Source organism: Coffea arabica, chromosome 1e, assembly GCF_036785885.1.
Source record: "Coffea arabica cultivar ET-39 chromosome 1e, Coffea Arabica ET-39 HiFi, whole genome shotgun sequence".
Taxonomy (NCBI): Eukaryota; Viridiplantae; Streptophyta; class Magnoliopsida; order Gentianales; family Rubiaceae; genus Coffea; species Coffea arabica.
In genome coordinates, this window is record NC_092311.1 from 11988531 (window position 1) to 12010257 (window position 21727).

Consider the following 21727-nt stretch of genomic DNA (forward strand, 5'->3'; position numbering starts at 1 on the left):
CTCAGGGACCACGGGATGTAGAAGACGAGCCTCCCCGTGAGGTACCACTCTGTTCTCGCCCAACCTGACCACCTCTAGCCTGGGCTCCCCTTGACTCCCTGGAAAGTCTTACTCCTCCAGTTTCTCTTCTAGACTTGGGAGGGGTACTTTCATCCTCTTGTCCCGAACTACTTCCAGGCCATCCCCGTTTCTTCGCTTGGAAGGTTCTAACTTGAAATTTCGCATTTTCAACTCGTAGGGCTTTCTTTACAGCATCACTAAATGTATTGATCTGGGTTACTGCTAAATCCTTTTGAATCTCAACGTTCAACCCCTGAATAAATCGCCGTATCCTCCTCTGCTCAGTCACAATAAGTTCGGGAGCGAACTTAGACAACCTAGTAAAGTAGCTCTAGTATTCTGCCACGGTTTGAGCTCCTTGACGAAACCTAATGAACTCATCCTCCTTTTGCTCTTGAACTAGAGGAGGAAAATACTTGGCATTGAACTCTCTCATGAAATTGACCCAAGTCCTTGGTGTTTGCTCTCTCTCCCACTTCATTCTGATCACATTCCACCAAGAACGGGCTGCTCCCTCCAACTGGAAGACAGCAAATGTTACCTGTCTCTCTTCAGTATAATGCAGAGCAGCGAAAATATCAATCATCTTCTCCAACCACTTCTCGGCCACATCTGGGTCTAGTCCCCAAATAAATTGTGGTGGAGAAAACTTTTGAAATCGTTCGAGGGTCCTATCCTCACCCTCTACATGGTTTCCAAGGTTTCCAGGTTGAGGAATAGGGTTTTGGCCCTGACGCTCCACTACATGGTCCAACAGATCGGTCATACGCTGAATAGCGGCGGCTACCTGAACATTAAGGTCAACCCCCGGTCCAAGATTCTGTTCAGGTACTGGTTCACGGTTACCCTCTTCATTCACGAGTTGCCTAGATCCGTGCCCACGGTTTCGTCCACTACGAGTACCCTCTATTCGATTTAACCAATCTAAGGTCGAAACGCGAAGGTAATATGGAAGAGAGATAAATGCATGGACAAGTTACAACAATACACACAAGGCAAAAATCAAACAGTTAACACAACTTTAGCATATATATCACACAGTAACAGTCAGATACAAAAGTAATCCCATGAAAGTAGGGGGTCATTCAAAAGTACAATATACAAATTAGGCCAGAAGTACAAAAGCATCTGAGCTTTCCTAACTACCCCTCACATGGAATCAAACATGACTTACAGGAGGTCTAACTTAGTTCCCAATCGAGCTAACGAACTCTCCCTCATGGGTAGAACTAGGTGTGTCTCCCTCTCTAGAAGCTCCGTCCGTAACCAACAAGAATAACGCAGTTTATATCGTAGACAGGGTTAATCATACTCAATGATACCTGAACACATCACACGAAGTTCTGTAGAATCAAATTTCTAGTTCGCCCAAGTCATTTCTAACCTAGGTTCTCATCTATTTAGTATTCGGGCACAAGAATCCAAAATAAGATAATTCACAACTCGAGCTGACCAGGCTCAAGAAAAAATCAACCACTTTTGAGATTCCTACCCAACATACATATCTAATATCTCAAACAATGGACATTTGTTCCACACTTAACAAGTCAATCCTCACAGTCCGAGAACCCTCTCCCGGCACGAGTTCGATAAGAGCTCTGATACCACTTGTGACGGCCCCGCCTTTCCTTAAGGCGAACCCAAAGGTCGGCGGACCACCTGCCCAGCTCTCGCTAGGACTATGGATCGAAAACTTACGTAAACCCTATAACTTTCATGTTTTGACCTAAGCCTAATTTGGCATCTAACATGGACGAACATACAGGTCAGTAACAGGACAGATTGGTCTCAAATTTCTGGAATTTGATGATTCAATGCTTGATATTCACATTTATGTCTTAAATCACTACCCTAAAACCTTTCGCTCAAGTCGCGAGTACATCCAACTCGCTCTTGAGTGAAAATTTGGACAGTATGCTTTGTATTTTAGGTATTTTCCAGCTATTTATGGCTTCATTAGTTTTCTCAATTCAGCTCCAAAGTCACACATAACTAATCTTAACACAATAGCGTTTCACTAGGCTCAATGTCATTCAATTACAAGACAATTCTTGCAATGCGACCGGAAACTAATTTTAAAGACAAATAACGAAACAACAGGTTTGATGTCTCTTGGCGTTTCGGTCACAACCGAAGTTACGCTTATCGGATTGGGGTACACTTTATGCCGTTTCGAAACCAAGACAGAGAACTACAAGTCTTATGAAGACATTGACAGCCAATTCGTTCATTTTCAAGGTCAAAATGTGCAATTTCAGAGAAAACAGAACACTGCCTGCACAATATGGCATTTGGCAGTCAGGGGCAATTTTGTCATTTCACATGCTACAGTGCTCCGATTGAGCTGAAATTTTACAGGCAGCTATATAACTCCATTCCCTTATAAAAATCTCTCAAAAATTAATATAATAAAGAAAGGTATAGAAATTGTAAGCAAGAAAATAAAATAATGACTAGAAAATAAAGAAATTTTCGGGTTCTCACATGAAGTAATTGAAGCCTATGCTGGAAAGTCTGAAATTGCTTTATCACTTCAATTGAAGGTTCCTAAGACTATTTTACAGGCTGACTCTTTGACGATCATCAACATGCTTAAAAATATGGAAATTAATGATTCATCTTATGGAGTGTTGTTAGATGATATCTTTGATAGTTTACAAAATATTGTCATTTGGGAGGCTAATTGGGTTCTTAGAAATCTAAATGTGCCTACTCATTTATTATATAAGAATACTAGTTCTATTTTAGATATTTGTACTTGGAGATTTTCTCCACTATCTTTTCTTGCTTCTGCAATTGCTGTGGATCTATTTTCAACTTAATAAAATTTTCTAGTTTTTCTATAAAAAAAAAAAGATAGAAAAAGAGAGTGAAGGAAGAGATTAACACATACCACGAGATTGAGTAATACACTGTATGTTCACTAAGCGAGCTTAAACTGGCTTTTACTCTTCTTAATTATCAAGGAAAATACCTTTCAAAAACGCAAAGGTTTTCCAGTCAAGATATCTATCTTTGATTCTGAAACTCAAAATTTTCAAAATCTTTTTGAAGTTATAACTGATAATTAGGCTAATTCCCAAGATCCATTTATAGGGAAAACAAGAAACTTATTAGTTCTCAAAATGCACTCAGAATTAGTCAACTCTTCGAGGCTCTTTTTTTTTAATTCCTGAGATCCCTGTTCAGATTGCTATTTTCTTAAATTTTTATAGAGAAATATATTGTAACGATTTGATATATATGGCATAAAAAGATGACTGAATAATGTATTCATGAAAAACATAAAATTATTCAGAAAAATATGGCAATCCAAACAAGGCTTAGCAAGCTCTACGCGTTATTTTCTCAAGCAGTTTGTGTGTTCTCTTCATTCATATGTCTTGCATAAATTTTTTTTTAAAAAAAGGTCAGCAGCATTAAATGCTGCATGACTTTTTCTTTTTTGTGTGTTTTCAGTAAAGAATTGTTCTTTTTTTAAAGTACAATTCTTTTAAGTTGCTCTTCGACTATTCATACCTCAAGAAAATATGTTTTGCTTTGCTCTATTGAGTTCTATTAAGTAAAGAATTGGTCCTGAAGACTGCAAACCATGTAGAAGAATATTATGTTCTTTCTAGTTTTTTCATCCATGGCAACTGTGAAAGACGCCATATTGGAAACCACAAGGAGAAGAGAAAAGCTGACTTTGATAAAGAAGCGCCAACGTACTATTCAGATTTGATTATTGATTTTTTTTTCTTTCTTCAGATTCTAATCCTTGTGAAAGTGCAGTTTCTTTTCTTCGGCCGGGTTTTATTAGTAAAACTTGTAATACATTCATATAATGCACGTTTAATTTAGAAAAACTTCCGTACTTTGTAGATTTTGTAAAATAATCTAAAAAATATTTATATTTTTCATCTAAAAGTATAAAATACATAATAAACTTTTGAAATAGTACTGATAAATATATAGTACTTTGATATTTTCGCGAAAATTTTAAAATATGTGTATGGATAATAATATATCTTCTGATTTATATACAAAATAGCAATGATGTATATTATTATTTTTTTGTAAATTTATACATAAAAAAATAAGATGATAAAATTTTAATCAATTTAATGCTTCATATACACTGGTGAGTGTTTAAATTGTTATTAGCAATAGCATAATTTTTTGAAAATTAACAAATTTATACATATTTTTAGTCTTGAAATTTTCAAATATATTAATATTTTCACTTTATGAATTTGTATGCATAATTTTATTAAACTCATATTTTGTTGCCAAAATTTTAATAATATGTTTAGAAAAAACTCATATAATACACATACACATAATATATCACAATATAACCAGCTCGTATTTTACTGACCACATGGTAAGGGTACCCTAAAGGGGGAGGATTGGATTGGATGATAAGATAGGAGGGTTATAACTTGTAAGTAAAAGGTCAAAAAGAAAAAAGAGGAGTAAGGGCACCCTAAGGCATGAAGTGCCAGCATATTAAAGTTCGAATTATTAACTAGAGAAAAAAGGATCGGCAGAGAATCTCAATGGAATGTAGGAAATGATATAAAACAAGCTTTAGTCCTAGTTTCGTTGTATTTATTTGTCGTGTTAGGTGTAATAAATAAAATGTCATATTCGTTTCTTAATATGTTGGACGGCTAATATTTTTTATGTGCAAACTGCTTTATCCATTTATCTATGCATCTTCATTTCACCAAAAAATATATTTTTTAGGTGAAATATACAATTTTTTAATGTTTCTGTACATCTCTATTGTAGATTCATCATTGAGAATTTGTTTGTTTGGAAAATCTTTTCCAAAACAAAATTTTTTTTCTTAAACTACGGTGTTTGATTTGATATAATTAAGTTGGTGATCAAAAAAATTTTTCCAAGCAAAATTTTTTCCTCCCATAGGTGTAAAACAACTTCCTTTGTGATGTTATTGAAAATATTTTCCCGATGGGTTCCCATTTGGAGGAGAGAGGGTAAAGATATAAAGATAGGCGCCAATGGGGGTTTGAGTCCTATAGAGAATTATTGGGGAAATGTTGGACATTTCGGGATCGACCAGGGAAGGGTAATCTTGTCATTTCATTAAAATTGCTTCAGTATAATAATTTCTCTAACAATAGCGTGAATAATGGCACCACTCCTTTGCATAGTTATCCCTTATTCTTGAGGCTTCTAAAGAAATATAAAGAAGGTTGTACTTAAAGTAAAGGGTAAAACACAAAAAAAGTCTCATGTGGTAAATCTAATATACAAAAAATCCCTCCATAGTTTCAAAACTCACAAAATAACATCTCATATTTTGAACTAAATTTTAAAGGTGATGAAATTCGTTAAAATTAACGAAAATGAGTTATTGGAACCTAAAAAAAAAATTTTAGACCTAATTTTTAACAAATATATCTGTTCTACTTCTTAGCATCCAATTCTCTCTCTCTAGAGAATGAAACAAATAATTTTGTTTAGTTGTCTTTTGCTTAGTTATATTAGGGCATTTTTGTCATTTTGCCCTTCCTCGTTAAGTGTAATGGATTCTGTAACTTTTACAATTTAGTTCAAAACATGAGATGTCGTTTTGTACATTTTGAAATTACGGGGGCTTTCTGCATATTAGGTTTACCACAAGGGATTTTTTTTTTGTTTTTTACGCTAAAGTAAATCACTTAAATTGAGTTATACTAAGCTAAGATACAAGTAGCACAGATCAATCCTTCCGGATCAGGAAATGACATTCCATAACTTTTTGTCACCTGCACTTGACTGACCTATATCTAAACTGTCACAAATCCAAAGCTACATTATATTCTTGTTGTTACAGTTTGATTTTATTGACTTGAATTAATAAATTCATGAGAAGATCATTACTGTAAACAAATTGGATATAGTATAGATGTTTAATAAGAACGGCACTTGAACTAACTTGGACATTCCATGCTCAGTTTATATTTTGGTCAATGACTTTAGAAATCATACAATAAAAAGCTGGATGAAAGTGGGACTCAAAAAGTCTGAGTGCTATGTTTTGCAATGTTTTGGAATCTACAATCTTTTGTATTACACTCATATATGACGTGTATTCAGCTTTCTACCATAAATATTAAAAAAAAAATCATATGACATTTTTTTTGTCACTGAGTTTGGTCATCTTTAAAATGACATGGAACAAAAGGGCTAATAACCTTTTAATCTACTAAGCCTATAGCCTAATTGCACTTTATCCCCTCTTAAATAAATTGATATGCAGTTAATCACCACTATAACAAAATTTAGAAGAAATTATGTTGATATTTGGTTCTAAATTCTATTATAGAAGCAAAATAATCACATATATATTATGACAGATTTAGTATTTTTTTGACAAATTTGATAAATTAGTTTCTCCATATACATCGTTGTTCCAATGGAGTTATTCTGTTTATTTTTCCAAGTATTATAATAATAATGATCCACCAGTACTTCGGCCACTTAAACCCATTGGTTGAACAATAATCCACTTGTGCTTTCGCTGGGTTCTCGCCTTAATCCGGTTAATGAGCTTATTATCAGGGCTAATTACAACTTAAAAAGTAAATGATTTACTCCCATCCCATTTTTTCAAATTCAAACCTAGATATTATTTAAACAGGTAGGCTCTGTTCGGATTAGACTATGTATTTTTTAGAAACAAGTTTTTCAATTAGAATATTACAGTAACACACAAATAAAAATAACTCCAAAACACCTAATCCATACAATATGTCAAATGCAACTAACCAAATAAATGAATAAATAAAATGAAATAAACGTACCACTTCTATCTTCTTCTACCTACCACTATCACCACCATACACTACTATCCACCACTGCACCTTCCCGTTCCCCTCCCTCCTTCTCCCTCCACCCTCGCCTTTTTTCTCCCCCTTCTTTCTCCTTCCTCCCCTTCCCTCTCCATGCCTTCCCCCTCTTCCTTTCCCTCCCTCCCCTTTGTGACAACCCCACCTCCCTTTAGGGCGTACTGACGGTATTTTATATAAATACAAGTTTAAACCCAATTTATACCCGTTTTGACTGCAAGTATATCGGTCAACTAGTAGTTTAGGACATATATCGGATTGATCCCACGAGAAAGATTGGATAATTACTGGCACTACTAAAGTTTCTCAATTATTTAGACGATCAATGAATTAAAAGAGATAAAACTATGCTAAACTTATGCAAGATAATAACAAATGAAAGCTCCTTAGATTATGGTATTCCTAACTACTCATGCAAATGCTATTTTTGGATCATTGATTACTACTATCTTGGCTAGCTATGGCATAATTTCCTTATGCATGTGAAACCTACTCTCGTAGTAAATCAACTATACTTATAACTAATCCATACCTACTCTCGTGGTTATGAAATTAGTTACAAGTTAATTACCTCTATGAAATTACATGAAATAAATCACTAAAGCCACAAAGGTGCACCTCTACTCTCGTGAGTGTACTTCCTAGTTTTAGCACTTCTTGAACGTGTTAAATCTCAATTTTCATTGAAGAAATAACACCTTTAGATAATCACAATTAATGGTACCAAGTTAATCATGATTTAAAGAACTAAAGTGCTAAATAACTTGCTCAAATAATAGCATCAAATAGCCAAATAATAAACACTAACAATCATAGAAAGTTCAACCAAATCCAAGGCATAAACTTTAGAAATCCATAATAACATATAAATCCATAATTTGTATATTAACTAAACTTAGAATCAAGTACAAAAGATAAAGAGTTAGGAAGGAAATGCAACCCTTATTACATGAGTTCATCTCCTCCATCTTCATCTCCTTCATCATCTTGGCCTAGCTAATAAACAAGAAGGATGAACTACTAGTTAAACTATTCTATACTATACTAACCTAACACTAAGAAAATGTAAGAACTATATTTTTGTGGTATCTCTTGCACTCTCCAAGCTCTCTTGATCCTTGCAAGTTCATGGCTATTTATAGATGAATGTAGTCAAGAAATGAGGCTTCAAACATGCCTTTTACAGCTGCTAAGTGGTTGTCACACGTCCATCAATAGCTGTGAATTATTGGAGAAGGAAACAAGTTGTGCAAGTGGAGAGCAGCCATTTCTGACCAGAATCCGGCCAAGAATCCGACTGGATTGTAGGCCGGATTGCTCCCTTGCCTTTCTTTGCAATTTCTGTTCAGTCTTCAATATTGCTCCAATTCTGCCTCAACTTCAACTGAACTTTTTTTGATGATAGAAGCTGAATTAACTCATGACCAAAACATGAAACTTGTAGCCCTTTGAGTTATCTTTCCAATTCATCAGGAATCACCTCATTTGGATTTGTGTAGGCTGAGAAATGACTGAAATACCCTTCACTGCACAATGCCTTATTTCAGCTTCGACCAATAGAAATTGGCTACTGTAATTTGGCTTTTTGATCTGGAAAACCTTCAAACTAGATTTCGATGTCTTCATATGATTTGTAGATATATCTCATATCTTCAAAATGGTTCAAGAATCATCACAATCCGATCATTGTAGCTCAAGTTATAACTGAAATACGAAAATGTGTCAAAGCTGTCAACTTCCTTTTCATCCAAATGAAGTATATTTCCCACTCCTATACAAATTATGGATAAAATGCAAGTAAAAAGTGACAAAAACCTCATTTAATCACTTAAGAGCATTTTACACCAATTATAGCCAAAATAATCTATTTTCTTCCTACAATATAGCTAAAGTGACTAAAAATAGTATAAAATATCATTCAAATATAGCGTAAATTAGTCACTTATCAATTCCCCCACAATTGAATCATTGCTTGTCCTCAAGCAATTCACACATAATCAACTACAATGATTCAAGAGGTGAAACAATATATGCACTTTTTCAAATTTAATTCCTCATGACTTGACAAACGCTTATTAGACAATTGTTTAATTTGCACTAAATACTCATAATATTCAGTAAAGAAAAGATAATTATACCCTAATTTTAACAAGTTAAACTTAATCTCTCACCCTAACCTAATTTTACAAGTAAGCAAATCACATAGTAAATTTATAGCTTTCCTCCTCCCAAAATCATCTCTTTTCTCAAAATTTTTAACTAAGAGGGATTTACGGCCAGATATCTTAGTTAAATAGTGGAAACGTCTTTTGACGCGAAGATCGACACTTTTAGCTTAAGAGCTCCGGTTACTCAATATTTCACTTATTTGAATTGCTTTGCATACTCTTAATTCAAGTCTCTTTTTATACGAATGTCGACATTTATAGATGCCAACCCCCGGTTACTCAGTACAAGAATCATTGGAGTAGAACAAAAAACTCTTATTCTTCTTCTTTTTTCTTTCTTTTTCTTCTTCTTTTTTCTTTTTTAAAGTAGAAAACAATAAATAGGTATTCCCTCGAAGCAAATATATAAGAATAATCAAAGAAAGAGTATAGCTTTTATTGACTATATCAATCACTTACTTGCAAACTTAAGTAAAGAGCAGAAATCTCATCAAACATGCAAAATTATAGGCATAATTTTCCTCACTTTATCGGATATACTTTCTAAAATGCAAAAATTCTAATTGTATAATAACTATTTCCAAGTCAAATGAAAAATAAATCTTCCAAAATACATATAAAGTTTCAACAAGTGGAAGAATTAGACCACTTAAAGTTGGACAAATTGGCCTTTTTTTAAAACAAAGACAAAAATTGCAAAAAATTTTGGGCCATAGTGAAATATTGGAAAAGATTTTAGAAAAATTTTGACAGAGTTTCCTCTTGCAAATGGACAATACTCCCTGCCAACAAACCCAATTTCAAGAAAATTACCCACATGGCAAGTATTTCAAACACAATTCCAACATTTCTATTGCAATTAAATCCACAAAATATCATCACATGGCACTAGAATGCAAGTTCAAATATTTCCCTCCCCCACACTTAAACTTCACATTGTCCTCAATGTGAGAAAGGAGAAATAATGAAAGTAAGAGAAAGTAATACTCCCCTAATGAACTTACGCTATCCAAATCCATGGTCAAGTGATGAATTTCCAACTTCGTTTGAGACTACAACCGAAAGAGAGTTGAATTAATACACCACTTAAAAAGGGTAAAATCAAAATAATACACAGAAAGAACAAGTTTATGAGTAATTGCAATCGAGAAGTGAACATGCAAATCAAGGGAAAAAGGGAAAGGGATCAAGCTTGTGGAACCATACAATGTTCAAGGGATAAAAACATGAAATGAGCTAATCTTCGCTAATCAAGTATATGCATTAGTATCCAAAGCAAAAGGAAGCTAATTTCACAAAATAAGCCCACCACCATGAATAAAGTAAGTTCCATTTATACATTTTGTCATCAATAATCAAGTCCCCTCAAGTACAAAAGTAATTTCAAAATGAAGGCAAATACACCAAGCCAAAATATAAATGACCTTCTTGAGAACTCATGAAATACTATAATGATCTATAATGCTATTGTAATTATAATAGTATATAAACATATTGAAATTCCATAGTTCGAATTTAAAAAGCTTAACTTTGAAGAAAAATATTTTGATTTGGTGAAATTTATTTATATTTCTCACCGATGACATGCTTTATGATTATAAAATTTGCATGATTAAAATTTGTAAGATTTCAAAATTATTTATTATGTAATAGTCAAACTGAACTTGGATATATTTTTATTCACCTGTAAAGTACTCCTTGAAATTGATATTTTATAAAAAAAAATATTTTTTTGGCATAATTCTCCATAACTCAAAGGAATGTTTCACCTTTGTAATTATTATTATGATTGCCATTGATGAATATAATATTCATTAATTGTAATTTAATACTGTTAGTTGTTACAAGAATATGATTGATAAAGTTCATTAAATTTAATCTTTATTGCAATTTAAATAAATAAATTCCCAACACAGAACTCTTTGCCTATCTCGGTACTCTATTTCCTATTATATTTTGTATTAAAGTTTTTTTATGCAATACTAATAAATGCATATTAAAAAGGTGCTCTTAAGGCTTAATTTACTTGTATCCAAAAAATAAAAAGACTTATAGTACATTTTAAGATACTCATACTACCAATTTATTATATTTTGTTTTATGTTTGAAGTACTCTGTAAACTTGGATTTTGTAAAAAAAAAAAAAAAAAATTGTTCTTCTTTCTTTTGGTAATTAAAAAAGTAAGGAATCTTTCATTTTTGTAACTGCTAGCATGTTTGATATTATTTATTAATGATGAAATGCAACACAATTTGTCCATTTATTGAGAGGAGTGTAATTTTGGCATCACAAAAACTAATGTCATACTTTGTTACACTAATAACAACTAAGATTCACCATATTTCTTTTATAATTCATAAATAAAATTTGTTCTTCTTTTTCAGTTTAATTCACTATAACTCAAGGGAATTTTTTTATTCTTGTAATTGTTGGCATAATTGATATTAATATTGATGAAATGCAATGAATTGGTTGTTTTTTTTTATGTTTAATTCACCATAATTCAAGGAATGTTTATTTGTAACTACTAGCATAAATCTTATTAATTATTAAGAAAATGCAATGTAATCTTGTCCATTTATTAGTGTCAAGGGCAATATTGATATCACAAAAATTAAGATCGATTTTTGCTTACACGCACCAAATCTCATCATATAGGATGGACACTCTTGCTTGTGAATGTATTTTTGACACTAATCCATCAGTTGCCCTTTTTTTGACATCGAATCCGACAGTTACATCTTCATCTGATTTAGATCTTCCTGTTGTTTTACAGAAATGCAAGAGATCTACCCTTCGTATCCTATCGCTAACTTAGTGACTTATGTTCCTTTATCTTTTTTTCAATCATATTTCTATTGTCTCACTTGATTCTCTATCAATTCCAAGTCCGTTGTGAAACTATATTCTGTCCTGGTTGGGCAAAAGCTTTGGAAGCAGATGTTGCATTATTGTACTCCTTCCTTAATTAAAATAATATATTCTTTAGATACTAAAAATTTTTAATGGAATTTTCATCATCAACATCATAATATAGTATTTTTATGTTATTTATTTTTTTAAACTAGTTACTTTTAAAAATTTTATTAAATGAAAAGAGGCAGAAAACATTCCAATGTAGTTGACATATCACTTAAGATTGAATTTGAAATCACGAACCAAACACTTTTTGGTTTATAACTTGAATTCTAACATATCAAATATTGATAATACCATGTTTTACCAAAATTATTGTATATTCATGATTCTATTGCATAAAAACCACAATCATCACAATTTTTATATAAACGAAGAATATAATTAAGTTAGAAATATAAACATACATGTAATGCAAATTCTTTGCATTATGTTAATTCTATTTTTATCAATAATGGAGTATAAATGAACCATTACATAAAGCTTTTTTGACTTGTACATTCTAACAATTGAAAATTTATAGATAGAGATAGTTGGAATTTAAGCTAGACTTAAAAAAGGCAAACCTGAAAAACACAATTAACAACTTAATATCATTTCCAAAATAGGTACAATATAAGGATGGAAGTCGTCGATGGACAAGAAGTAGCAACAATAATGTCATTTGAGAACTTGACAACTAATTTTATTGGATGCACAGTTCAAGAATATATAGATAGCACTACATCTTCCAAGGTAAGTTCCTAAAAAGTATTAAAATAATAAACACATCAACTCTTATTAGTTAAGCATTCAATTCAAATCTATCTGATCTACAAATACTGAAAACCCAATAGGACAAGGAGAAATCAGAGTTCTATAGGAAAATGATTGCCACAAAACATAAGGAGTTCAAATTCTTCATCAAGCTTAACGGGATCGAGCACTCCTCTAATGGACATCTATCAATGGTGGCAATAGCATTCGAGCAACTACCAAATACAAACAAAGAAGAAGATGCCACACCATGTATTGCATCTAAACAACATGCTCAGCAAAGCATAATAAAAGACAAAAATTCAAAGGTGATTGAAATTGAAGATGATGTTCCACTACAGTCCTTCAAAACCCAAAAAAGGGGAGCAAGAAATGATGCATCCAAACTCATAACTCAATTAAAAAAGAAGATAAAAGTCGAGAAAGATTAATACACTAATAATTACTGTTTCACGTTTAATATCTTCTCTTTTTCTTCATCTTACATTCAATAAGATTGTTTTGCATTACTTACTTTTCAAAATTTTGTAACATGCAATTCCCACCCTTGCTTCTATTCCCAATTTTACATTACAAAAGTAAATTCATTATACAACAAAACAAAATGATATAACGACATATCATCGAACCACGTGCAATGCACATACGGTATCACTAGTAACCATAAAAGCAAGGTTGAAAAATATGAATTAATTTAGTCGCTTATTAATCATATGCCAGACTGTCAAGAATGAAATTTAATATGGACAAATAAAAGCGATTCTTAGAAGTCCTAGAGCTACGTGCATTTTGCTATCTACTGAAAATATTATAATTATTGTACTCCAACTAACACTTTTCTTTTTTTTCTTTTGGTGGATCTTTTATTGGCATCGAATCTTACTTTAGAATCAGTGGAAGTCTTGAATCTTGTATCGACATTGCTTTCTGCCTACTTTTCTTCTATCATTGTTAAATTTGATAGGAATTGTAGCAATCTAAACCTTATGTAAAAAGTGGTTGAGCATCCCTCTGCTTTTACGTGACATCATTTCTTCTATCATTGTTAAATTTGATAGGAATTGTAGCAATCTAAACCTTATCTAAAAAGTGGTCGCAAGAGCATCCCTCTGCTTTTACGTGACATCATTGGCTGTCAAATTGGATTGTGTCAACATTGACTCGTTAGATTTTTTGGTATAAAGTAACTGTGGGGCAAATTTTTAAATAATTATTTAGCATCCCTTATACTCTTCTTTTTCCTTAAATTTTAAAATTATAGCTCTATGGAATACAAAACAATTGGACTTGGAGTTGGTGGGGTGCGCCAGGCCCGTGCAGCAGTGCAATGCTTGGGCGATGCTCGAAGGCCCCGATAGCAAGCTACCGTAGCGGGCCTCCTCCCTAGAAAAGTTGAGTTAATATCATGCGGACCGATGGCCCACGTACCAGATATTAAACTGATAAGAACAGATACTACACTTGATCTTAGCCAAAAGGCCGAGAAAGGTATGCTTTCGCAAGGCTGGTCCACCTGGCTTTTATAGTCGCTGCAGTTTCCTGCGCTCTCCTGCTTGGTCGATGTGGGACTATTTCTTATAGTTTGTGCTAGAATAATCAAGTTCAAAAAGAATGATTTAAAAAGAAAAGATAGAGTCAATGTAAATGTAGTGGATAGTGATAATTTTTCTTGCTTATAAGGCCACTGCAGTAGAATACAATGGCAAATTGAAACGGTTTTCAAAGGAATAAATTGTGTCTATAAATTAGCAATTGATTCTCCTTCAACATCAGCCCCACAGAATAATAATACATGAGGAGAGCAATTACACGCCTTCAATAGATGAGTTCTTTTGATTCAGAATTGCAGGTAGAATCAACTCTGTTGCATCACCACCTGACCAGCAACAAGCTTTGGGATTTTTGACAGTATTTCTTGCCACAGACATTGCATCCTATAGGATTAGGTCCGCTTGAATGGATGTCTAACTCAAAGACTATATCCAGCAGTGGAAACAGAGGAGAAAACGAGAGTAAAACTCCATTTGAGAAAAATGATTTCCGTGCATTACCTGGTCTATCAGCTAGACATCATTAACAAAACGTCTATCAGCTAGACGCATAGCAATTCTAAGGGTGACCACTCCAGATGCTTATCATGTGGCTTTCTACAATGGTCTATGTTGCCGAGTTGCAGTTCTGTTTCAATTTACTTCGTAGGAAGCTTATGCTTAGGAGACTCCCCATTTGCTGCTCTTAGGATTGATCTAGCCATTTGTAGATTTAACTGTCGGGTTTCAAACAGTGCAGCCATCAACCAAATCTTTGCAAAAGAAAAATTTCCTCTGAGGAATTAACTTCAGGCACGACTTATCAACTTCTCCTGCACGGTTAACAACACACTGAGCATCAAGTTCCTCATACAAAGCATGTCTAATCGACAGGTATATATATTTTGGCAATACCTCTTCTCCTCAGCTAGACAAACAGTGGCAATTCCGTGGTCATAAACCTCTCTAATTCTCTAGCCCCCAAGCTCTCTTCCAACCTCGTATAATCAAACCCAGCATTATAATTCAAATAATTCTTCTTAACTTCATCCTCATATTCAAACCTCCCCTTCCCCGCAACACCATCCTCGATCCACTCCTTATCTCCCTACTGCTTCTCAAAAGCAACAAACTTCCTTTGGGAACATGATCAGGCGCAAACTTATATATACACCCTTCCCTCACCGCCTCTTTATTTTTCTCTTCAAACTCCGCAAATCCCAGAAACAATTACTCAGCCTGCTCGTCATCACCAACCAATTTATCAACAGTCCTCTCAAAACAATTTCTTGCCCTAGAAACTCACCATTCTTAACCTCAAACTTGGCAAACTTAACCCAAGAAGTCGACTTGGGATGGCGTTTTACAAATCTCTCGAAGATCGGCCGCGCCCTGTCCACCTCAAGGTAGCTCAACTCGAACCACATATAGGGCAACCAGCCTTGTTGTTCCACCTCTCAAAAATCTGCCTAGCGCTACAATGTCTCCAACCATCTCCTCCATATGAATAAATTTGTACACAACTGATCAACCGGGTAAAATCACCGCAGCCCTGTCCCAAACATTCCAGGCATCATTGATGAACCCATTTCTCATCTTAGATTCTGCATATTTCAGCAACATGCTTTGATCTCGGTAGTGTGCCTCCAGAACACGTTCCGTTTGGGAACGGGCGCAGTTGAAATCTTGCTGGGATTCTTCCCACCTAGCGTAATTAATCCAAAGGTTCGTATTCCATTGGCCACGACTGATTGCTTGAGTTTTTGAGTCGGTATTCCTCGAGCTTGATTGAATCTGTGATATTTTGCTTGGGCACAGGCGGATATGGGCGAATTTCTTAGAATATCATCAAAATTAAAAATTATCCAAAAATTGGTGGTGTTTGAGGGTTGTTGCCGAATAAGGAGTTGCTGCATTGCGACATGAGGCTTCTAATAAAAATAATTTTCAATTTCATTTATTTTAGAGTCGCTCTAAATTTTTTTTTTGTAAAGGCTTCGCCGCTCATTAAATGAGCGGGCGGGGAAGGAATTGTGATAGCCGCATATTTTGACTTTTATGGATAGCAATTGTGATAGCCGCACATGAAACGAGCAGCGAAGCAATGTCATATAGGCCTGTCAACGGGCGGGGTCCGGGCCGGAATTAATAATTCCGGACCCGGACCCGTTATACTGCATACGTTCCGGATTCGGCCCGAATACCCGACGGGTCTCCTATCTTTCTATCGGACCCGCGCCCGACAGGTCTCGGATCCGAGTCGGGCCTACCCGGCAAACAATACCGTCCAACTGCATGTTCTTTTATGCCCCATTTTTCTCCCAGCAACAATACAATTTTTTTTTTTTTTTTTTTTTACAGATAACAAAAGCAAGAAGAAGGCAATAGCTGGGTGTTAACACATGCAATTTTCATTTACCCCAAGGAAAAAAATGCAACTCCCAATTTTTGGTAGAAAATTCCACTCCAACTACCAATAGCTGGACAAAAATGGCGAATCCAAGAGACCAAAGCGTTTGGGGTCACAATCACTAGCAATCATAAATATTCGCGACGATTTTCAGGAAATTTGTGAACATTGACCGCATATAAAATTACTTCTAAGAGAAGGCAAACTGGAGTCCTAAACCCGTGTTTACCACAGTCATGTACACGCGCACATTTCCTTATTGGAGGATAGGCTAGCAGCCTCGAACATTACAATAAAGAAAGACTAAGGATTTTCTAAACAATAATGGAGCATCCTTGGGAACATCTTCTCCTGTATCAATCTCAGAAGAAACACTTTGGGAAACCCCCCAAAAAATTAAAAAAAAAACACATTGAAGAAAATAAATAACAGGTTGTAGATAGCCATGAAAAATGATAACTCAAACAAGATCGTTCTTGGGCTCAAAAAAAAAAAAAGAAACGCTATAGTTCCTCCTTATACAGCAGAGACAAACATCTATACACATCTAGCATTATGTCTGGGTTTCCCAATATGCAAGGACATACAGCAGATGAATATTTCCCCTTTTCAATTTCCCTCTTAGCAATTTGTCACTGACCCGTCCACGGATTTTAAGTACGTAGATATCTCCTGCCCTCAAAATTTCTATTAAAGTTGAGGAACTCCAGCAGCAACGATGATAGTTTCAAATTGATTTCAATTACCTTGAACTAACAGCAACAGACCCTGAGTTACATTTCATGTTAAGTATCATATTAATCTAATTAATTTATTGAGACAATCACAGGTATTGAAAAATTTTAAAAAAACATACCTGTGATTGTGAGAAAGAAAGCTGGGCTGCTAGAAGCCTGGAAGAGCTGGAAGAGTTGGGCTTCTTTGGAGCTGCAACCGTCAGGCATCAGAGATGGAGAGAGCTCGCCAGCGTCAGATATGGAGAGAGCAAAAGAGAAGAGAGTGAGATTGGAAGAGCTGGGCTTCTTTGGAGCTGGCCAGACTCAACGGTTTCTTTGGAGTTGGAGATGGAGAGAGTCAGAGAGCTGAGAGCGTCGCCGGTTTCAGTGTTTCACAGCGGACTGGTCACTGGCGGAGGTGAGAGGCGGGAGGCAGAGCAAAAGAGAAAAGAGGGTGAGGGGAAAAATAGATGTGCGGCGGTGGGGTTGGAAAAATTTGGGAATGAAAGTAGTAAAGATAGATAGGTATATATTTTTTAATTATTAAATAATTAAAACGGGTTCGGGTCTTATACGGGTCGGAATGGTATATTCCGTATCCGACCCGTAAATTTATTAGATAAAACGATTCCGGGTCCGGGTTTGGGTCGCGGATCTATATACCTACCCGTACCCGAAAAATGTTGGTGGGTCCGGATCCTAACCCGGACCGTTGACAGCCCTAATGTCATAGCTACCATTTTGACTTTTATGCATAGCAATATCATAGCCGCCTATTAAAAAGGTTATTGCAATGATTTTTTTTTTCCGTAAAATGAATTATGTGTTATTTGGCTCAATTAGGATTTAGGGTTTAACGTTTTACACATGAAATCCTAATTTTCAAATCATCATACTGTAACCCTTTAATCCTAATTTTAAAATCATAATTCTTAAATCATATTACTAAAACTCTATTACTAAAATCCTATATAATCAGGATAATAAAAAATTTAATATATGATATTAGAATAATGTTAATTTTATAAATTTAGATGATAATCAAGTATGCTATTAAATTACTAATAAAATTTGCCTAAGTCATATATTTAAAATTTTTTAATATTAATGTTAATGATAAATAATGCAGCATTGAACAATATATAGAATGTAATAATTAGTATATAAAGTTAAATAATAATAAATTAGGCTTAATTAGGGTTTAGGATTTAAGATTTTACCTAATATGAAACCCTAATTTCCAAACTCTCACGGTGTAACCCTTAATATAAACATAAACCCTTCAATCCTAATTTTAAAATCAAAATCCCTAATTCATATTACTAAAATCCTATTATAAATCAAAATTGTCAAAATTTAATATACGATATTAGAATTATGTTAAATTTATAAATTTAGATGATAATTAGGTATGCTATTAAAAATACTCTAAAATTTGCCTAATATTATAAAATTATTATTAATAAAATTTGATTTATTGTGGCGGCGTCAGCTTTTTTTGTAGTAATTTTATAATATTAGGCAAATTTTAGAGTGTTTTTAATAACATACTTAATTATCATCTAAATTTATAAAATTAACATAATTCTAATATCGTATATTAATTTTTGACAATTTTGATTTATAATAGGATTTTAGTAATACGAATTAGGGATTTTGATTTTAAAATTAGGATTAAAGGGTTTATGTTTATATTAAGGGTTATACCGTGAGAGTTTGGAAATTAGGGTTTCATATTAGGTAAAATCTTAAATCCTAAACCCTAATTAAGCCTAATTTATTATTATTTAAGTTTATATACTAATTATTACATTCTATAAATATTGTTCAATGCTGCATTATTTATCATTATTTAAATTAACATTAATATTAAAAAATTTTAAATATATGCCTTAGGCAAATTTTATTAGTAATTTAATAGCATACTTGATTATCATCTAAATTTATAAAATTAACATTATTCTAATATCATATATTAAATTTTTGATAATCCTGGTCTATAATAGGATTTTAGTAGTAATATGATTTAAGAATTATGATTTTAAAATTAGGATTAAAGGGTTACACTGTGATGATTTGAAAATTAGGGTTTCATGTGTAAAACGTTAAACCCTAAATCCTAATTGAGCCAAATAACACATAATTCATTTTACAGAAAAAAAATCACCGCGATGCTATGACATTGCTATGCATAAAAGTCAAAATGGGCAGCTATGCCATTGCTTTGCCGCTCGTTTCATGTGCGGTTATCACAATTTGTGAGGACCCAGATTTTATTTTCTTACTTTTACATTATTTTAATGGCTTAATTAATTATTTATTCACCCGCTTACTTCGACTAATTTATTTCATTCATTTTAAAACCCATTGTATGCAAATATGTCTCTTTTATATTTTTAAAACGTTCCGTTTGCGAATTTAATTTTTCTATGGCTCGTTTAGCGAGAAATAGCGAATACACATTTTCCAAGATAATATTCGATTCGAGAGTGCAATCACCTTGGAGATTTGAGGACTCTTGTGTTAGTCTTAAAATAGTTATTTTTTATGATTAATTACCCTAGTATTAGTTACGTATATTATCGTTACAAGAATTTCTTTTAGGTTTCATTTTATCGCGCACGAATTGGAAGTTCGCGTATATCGAGTTGGAGCGGTAAATTGGAGATTTAAGAAATTTATTCTAGACTACTAAGAGTGAATAATTATAATGTTAAAGGAAGTACATTAGAGGTTTAGTACACACGTGAAACAAACCCGAGAGAAAATAGACACAAAACGCGCGTGTGTGCGTACTATTAAGAGTTGACTTTTGAAGGAATTCTAACCACAAATTCTTAAGCTTCCCCAAGAAGCCTTATTCATCAGCTTTTCTCTCTCTCTTCATCCTCAAGGGCTGGCCGAACCTCCAAGCAAAGGAAGAAGAGCAAAATTCATCCCATTTCACTTCCATTTTTGCAACCCTTTCACTTCAAAATCCTTCACACAACACTTAAACAACTTGGAGAGCAACTCAATCTTGGTGGAGGACATCTTTCACATGGTTTTTCTTGGGTCTTGGAGGTGTAAAATTTCTGATTTCATTCAAAGGAGTAGGAGGTAATCATCCAACCATCTAACCTTGGCTTTAGTGGGTTGATCTTTGTTAGGAAGCTTGTAGCTTCATTGTTGTTGTTGTTGTTTGGATTTAAATGGTTACAGTGGGCTCTATGAAATCCCACCTTGATGGTATAGGACTGATATGATGATGATGAGTGTTGTTTGTGATAGTTATGTGATAAACAAGATGAGATTTGTCGGAAAAGTGAAAGGAAAACCGAAGGAAATTGCATAGGAAGCTTGGCCGAAATCTGCCATGTTTTTCTCAAAGCTTTGGTTCAAATTTTTGATGCTCAAATGATCTTGAAACTGATATAAATATGTTATATAGTGTGTGTAGAAAGTTTCTACCAAAAATTATTTGAATTGGTTGGATAAAAATTGAATTTTGGCAAGAGCAAATCTGGAAATTCGTGTAATAGTGGTTCTCTGGCAGTGTTAATTAAACGAACATATCTCTCTGTCCAAATGTTGGAATTGAGTGCTGTTAGCGGCATTAAAAACTAGATATCTTTGGTTTTATAACAGTATATAATGCATCTTCTAATTCGAATTGAGTCATCTGTAGTGATTGATCAAAGTCGGCTGCCCTGTTCTGTTAGTCCAACCAAGAGGAAGTTAGAAGCTGCAACTTGTAGCTCTAATTTCTCTCATTTGTGAACTGAATTTCAGAATGATTTCTTCTGATGAATTGTAGCTTTATGATTCTAGTTTCTAACGCCACTAATCACGCTCAATTTTAAGTTGTATTGAGTGAGATATAGCCCAATTCCTGAACTGTACCAAAGCTGGGAAACCTTTTTGCTAGCCAAATGGCCTAGTTTGACTTGGGACATGTTGTTCTGAAAATTTTGGTGTCAATCACCTACCATATGTATATTAAATGTTTCTTGGGTCTTGGTTCACAAATGAGTCAGATTGGAGTTGATTTCATTGGGTAATGTGTGTGAAAAAGGAAAAGGAAATAAGAAGACAGATTTGTCTTCGAAATTTCTTGAACTTTGGTAGTTTTGTTAACTACCTTTTCGTACGAGTTTTTATGTGAAATTTGATAGAGGAGTACCCCTCATATGGAAATTGAATTGTACCAATTTTGGTGTCATTCTAAGATTGTTTTGATATACAAATGATAGGCCAACATTGTTCTTCAAAATCTAGAAAATTTACCAACAGTCTTCATTTTTGGGCCAACTTTGGGCTGCTATATTTTGGCACTCAAAACTCCGAATT

The 21727-nt window shown here is 33.8% G+C and overlaps 1 non-coding gene and 1 pseudogene across 1 annotated transcript; both read right to left on the reverse strand.

The window, feature by feature from the left end:
• Window positions 1–14039: 14039 nt before the first annotated feature.
• On the reverse strand, window positions 14040–14235 carry LOC113719624 (U2 spliceosomal RNA). The gene has a single exon (XR_003454940.1). It is a non-coding gene; the product is annotated as a U2 spliceosomal RNA (small nuclear RNA).
• Window positions 14236–14835: 600 nt separating this feature from the next.
• LOC113692187 (pre-mRNA-splicing factor clf-1-like) lies at window positions 14836–17626 on the reverse strand (annotated as a pseudogene).
• Between the last annotated feature and the right edge of the window lie 4101 nt (window positions 17627–21727).